Raw genomic sequence first — 5,397 nt, forward strand, 5'->3', positions numbered from 1 at the left:
AGAAGAAGAAGAAGAAGAAGAAGAAGAAGAAGAAGAAGAAGAAGAAGAAGAAGAAGAAGAAACAAGAGAGCAAGAGAGGAAAGCAAGAAAAAGAACAAAGAACAAGAGAGAGGAAGAAGGCAAGAGAGGAAGGAGGGGAAGAGAAGAACAAAGAGCAAGAGAGGAGAGGAAGAGGGTAAGAGAGGAAGAAAGGAAGCAAGAGAGGACAAAGAGGAAAAGAGGGAGGAGGAGGCAAACCACCCTTTATATTGTATGAGGCATGGCTATCTGTAGGGTGGACCATGCCTGGCTGTGGTCAGATGACTGGGGGTAGGGTCCAGCTAGAATGCTGGGAGCTTGGGGCATTGTCTACCTGATAGAGCACACATCTCCTGCAGGTGCATCTGTGAGAGGTTGTGACTGAAACAGAGGCCAAAGACTCAGGAGGTATAGCCAAACTCCTTCTGCCCCCTGCAGGCAGAAACTGCCCACTGGGGCTCCAGAGTTCTAGACCTATTACTCGACTGAGCCTAAGTTGCTTGAACAGACCACTGCCCTACAGGATACCATCTTCCATTTTCTATGGAGCTCCACTAAGACAGTGTCCCTCAGATGATCTCTCCAAGTCCAGTCCCCATGTTTGGGCACCACTTGTAGCTGCCAGCAGCCTTGGAGAACTGGGTACCTGGAAGGAGAGCTGGGGATGGGTGGGCAGGACAGATGAGACCAAGACAAAGTTTCTGATCAAGGTCCAATGTTTAATTCTTAAGTCTGAATTTAAAGGGGGGAAATCCATCCCCTACTTTGCTAGGATCTTGTCAGAAAAACAAGCTCAGCTGCTCAGCAGGTAGTGGCTTCTTGCAGGAAGCTGCAGATGTGGCAGGACAATAGACTTCACCTAGGTCAGAAGACACCACCCTAGGTGGGCTAGGTGAATGTGGAAAAATAAGGTCTGATTTGGCCAGCTCGAGGCTAAGGGAAGGGCACATCTTATATATCTCAGATTCGGTATATTGACAAAATATGGTATTTTTCTTTCTTGAGTTTGGTTTCTTTTGCCTACTTTATGGTCTCAAATTCCATCTACTTTCATATAAATGGATGGTACAATTTCATTCTTTATGGTTGAGTAAAATGCCATTGCTAATATATACCATATTTTCTTTTGTGTGTCTATGTAATTGTGTGTGTGTGTTTGTGGTGCTTGTATGTGTATGTGTTCTGTATGTGCACTTGTGCATGTAAGCAGCTGCATACACATGAGTTCATACATGTAAAGGCCAGAGGAAACTGTTGGGTATCATTTTCTATCTTATTCTTTTGAGACAGGATTTCTCTCTGCATGGAAATCATGGAACAACCTCTGGGCTACAGGCACTCACTTGGCCATGCTTGGCTTTTTATATGGGTGCTGGGATCCACATGGCAAATATTCGTACCCACTGAGCCATTTCTCTAGCTCCCTACATTTTCATTTGTTTGTTAATAGACATCTAGATTATGTTTTGAGCTCTCCATAGTGGTTTACTTAGTGGCTACAGTGATTTAATAATTTCCAGTCCTCTGCAGGTGTCCATTTACCCTGGTATCTTCAACAGCATATGTAGTTGTTGTTTTGTTAATTTTTAAAAAATTTTTATTAGATATTTTCTTTATTTACATGTCATATGATATCTCCTTTCCCAGTTTCCCCTCCAAAAAAAAAAAAAACCCAAAAACCAAAAAACAACAGAAAGAACAAACCCCAGTACCTCCCCCCTTCCCCCTGCTCGCCACCCTACCCTCTCCTGCTTACTGGTCGGCATTCCCCTACACTGGGGCATAGAACCTTCACAGGGCCAAGGGCCTCTCCTCCCATTGATGACTGACTTGGCCATCCTCTACTATACATAGGTTGCTGGAGCAATTAATCCTACCATGTGTACTCTCTGGTTGGTGGTTTAGTCCCTGGGAGCTCTGAGGGTACTAGTTAGTTCATATTGTTGTTCGTCCTAAGGGGCTGCAAACCCTTCAGCTCCTTGGGTCTTTTCTCTAGCTCCTTCATTGGGGATCCTGTACTCAGTCCAATGGATGGCTGTGAGCCTCTACTTCTGTATTATTCAGGTACTGTCAGAGCCTCTCAGGAGATAGCTATGTCAGGCTGGATTGTCCTTCCTTTAGTCTCTGCTCCATAGTCTCTGCAACCCTTCCATGGGTACTTTATTCCCCCTTTTATGAAGGAATGAAGTATCCACATTTTGGTCTTCCTTCTTCTTGAGTTTCTTATGGTTTGTGGTTTGTATTTTGTGTATTCCGATCTTCTTGCTAATATCCACTTATCAGAGAGTGCATACCATGTGTGTTCTTTTGTAATTGGGTTACCTCACTCAGGATGATATTCTCCAGATCTATCCATTTCCCTAAGAATTTAATAAATTCATTGTTTTTAATAGCTGAGTAGTATTCCATTGTGTAGATGTACCACAATTTCTGTATCAACTCCTCTGTTAAGGGACATCTGGACTGTTTCCAGCTTCTGGCTATTATAAATAAGGCTGCTATGAACATGGTGGAGCATGTGCCCTTATTACATGTTGGAGCATCTTCTGGGTATATGCCCAGGAGTGGTATAGCTGGGTTCTCTGGTAGTATTATGTCCAATTTCCGGAGGAACAGTCACACTGATTTCCAGAGTGGTTGTACCAGCTTGCAATTCTACCAGCAATGAAGGAGTCTTCCTATTTCTCCACAACCTCTCCAGCATCTACTGTCACCTGAGTTTTTTATCCTAGCCATTCTGACTGATGTGAGGTGGAATCTCAGGGTTGTTTTGATTTGCATTTCCCTGATGACTAAGAATGTTGAACATTTATTTAGATGTTTCTCAGACATTTGGTATTTATCAGTTGAGAATTCTTTGTTTAGCTGTGTATCCCATTTTTTAATAGGGTTATTTGGTTCTTTGGAGTCTAACTTCTTGAGTTCTTTGTATATATTGGATATTAGCCCTCTATCAGATATAGGATTGGTAAAGATCTTTTCCCAATTTGTTGGTTGCCGTTTTGTCCTATTTACAGTGTCCTTTGCCTTACAGATGCTTTGCAACTTTATGAGGTCCCATTTGTTAACTCTTGATCTTAGAGCATAAGCTATTGGTGTTCTGTTCAGAAAATTTCCCCCTGTGCCTATGTGCTTGGGGCTCTTCCCCACTTTCTTTTCTATTAGTTTCAGTGCATCTGGTTTCGTGTGGAGGTCCTTGATCCACTTGGACTTGAGCTTTGTACAATGAGAAAGGAAAAGATCGATTTGCATTCTTCCACATGCTAACCACAAGTTTAGCCAGCACCATTTGTTGAAAATGCCATCTTTTTTCCACTTTATGGCTTTAGCTCCTTTGTCAAAGATCAAGTGACCATAGGTGTGTGGGTTCATTTCTGGGTCTTCAATTCTATTCCATTGATCTACCTGCCTGTCACTGTACCAATACCATGCAGTTTTTATCACAATTACTTTGTAGTACAGGTTAAGGTCTGGGATGGTGATTCCACCAGAGATTCCTTTATTGTTGAGAATAGTTTTGGCTATCCTGGGCTTTTTGTTATTCAAAATGAATTTGCAAATTGTTCTTTCTAAGTCTATGAAGAATTGAGTTGGAATTTTGATGGGGATTGCATTGAATCTGTAGATTGCCTTCGGCAAGATGGCCATTTTTACTATATTAATCCTGCCAATTCACAAGCATGGAAGATCTTTCCATCTTCTGAGATCTTCATCAATTTCCTTCTTCAGAGATTTGAAGTTCTTGTCAAACATCTTTTTTTTTTTTTATTTTTTTATTTTTTTTAAGCCTACAGCACCCGCTATTCCCAGGCGGTCTCCCATTCAAGTACTAACCAGGCCCGACCCTGCTTAGCTTCCGAGATCAGACGAGATCGGGCGCGTTCAGGGTGGTATGGCCGTAGGCATCAAACAGATCTTTTACTTGCTTAGTTAGAGTTACACCAAGGTATTTTATATTATTTGTAACTATTGTGAAGGGTGTTGTTTCCCTAATTTCTTTCTCAGCCTGTTTATCCTTTGTGTAGAGGAAGGCCTCTGGTGTACTTAAGTTAATTTTATATCCAGCTACTTGCTGAAGTTGTTTATCAGCTTTAGGAGCTCTTTGGTGGAATTTTTGGGGTCACTATGTGCATCATATATCCTGCAAATAGTGATAATTTGATTTCTTCCTTTCCAATTCGTATCCCTTTGATCTCCTTTTGTTGTCTAATTGGTCTGGCTAGGACTTCTAGTACAATATTGAATAGTTATGGAGAGAGTGGGCAGCCTTGTCTAGTTCCTGATTTTAGTGAGATTGCTTCAAGTTTCTCTCCATTTAGTTTGATGTTGGCTACTGGTTTTCTCTAAATTGCTTTTACTATGTTTAGGTATGGGCCTTGAATTCCTGATCTTTTCAAGACTTTTATCATGAAGGGATGCTGGATTTTGTCAAATGCTTTCTCAGCATCTAATGAGATGATTATATGGTTTTTTCTTTGAGTTTGTTTATATAGTGAATTATGTTGATGGATTTCCGAATATTGAACCATCCCTGCATCCCTGGGATGAAGCCTCCTTGATCATGATGAATGATCCTTTTGATGTGTTCTTGGATTTGGTTTGCAAGAATTTTTTTGAGTATGTTTACATCAATATTCATAAGGGAAATTGGTCTGAAGTTTTCTTTGTTAGATCTTTGTGAGGTTTAGGTATAAGAGTAATTGTGGCTTATAGAACGAATTGGGTAGAGTACCTTCAGTTTCTATTTTGTTGAATAGTTTGAGGAGTATTGGTATTAGATTTTCTTTGAAGGTCTGATAAAACTGCACTAAACCCTTCTGGTCCTGGGCTTTTTTTGGTTGGAAGACTATTAATGACTGTTTCTATTTCATTAGCGGATATGGGACTGTCTAGATTGTTGATCTGATCTTGATTTAATTTTGGTACCTAGTATCTGTTTAGAAAATTGTCCATTTCGTCCAGGTTTTCATAGACTTTTGTAGTAAGCTCTCGTGATTTTTTGGATTTCCTCAGTGTCTGTTGTTATGTCTCCCTTTTCACTTCTGATCTTGTTAATTAGGATACTGTCTCTGTGCCCTCTAGTTAGTCTGGCTAAAAGTTTATCTATTTTGTTGACTTTTTCAAAGAACCAGCTCCTGGTTTGGTTGATTCTTTGTATAGTTCTTTATGTTTCTATTTGGTTGATTTCAGCCTTGAGTTTGATTTTTTCCTGCCTTTGACTCCTCTTGGGTGAATTTGCTACTTTTTAGCGCCTTCAGGTGTGCTGTCAAATTGCTGGTTTATGCTCTTTCCAGTTCCTTTTTGTAGGCATTTAAAGCTATGAATTTTCCTCTTAGGACCGCTTTCATTGTGTCCCATAAGTTTGGGTATGTTGTGGCT

At 40.6% G+C, this 5,397-nt stretch overlaps 1 protein-coding gene and 1 non-coding gene across 2 annotated transcripts in view; one reads left to right on the forward strand and one right to left on the reverse strand.

Annotated features, from left to right (window-relative positions):
- Positions 1–5,397, forward strand: part of Xkr9 (XK related 9) — a 50,634-nt gene that overhangs the window by 14,693 nt on the left and 30,544 nt on the right. The gene's annotated exons all lie outside the window — the stretch shown is intronic.
- Positions 3,804–3,922, reverse strand: LOC116089625. The gene has a single exon (XR_004118405.1). It is a non-coding gene; the product is annotated as a 5S ribosomal RNA (ribosomal RNA).

This window comes from Mastomys coucha, unplaced genomic scaffold, assembly GCF_008632895.1.
Source record: "Mastomys coucha isolate ucsf_1 unplaced genomic scaffold, UCSF_Mcou_1 pScaffold14, whole genome shotgun sequence".
In the NCBI taxonomy this organism is placed as follows: domain Eukaryota; kingdom Metazoa; phylum Chordata; class Mammalia; order Rodentia; family Muridae; genus Mastomys; species Mastomys coucha.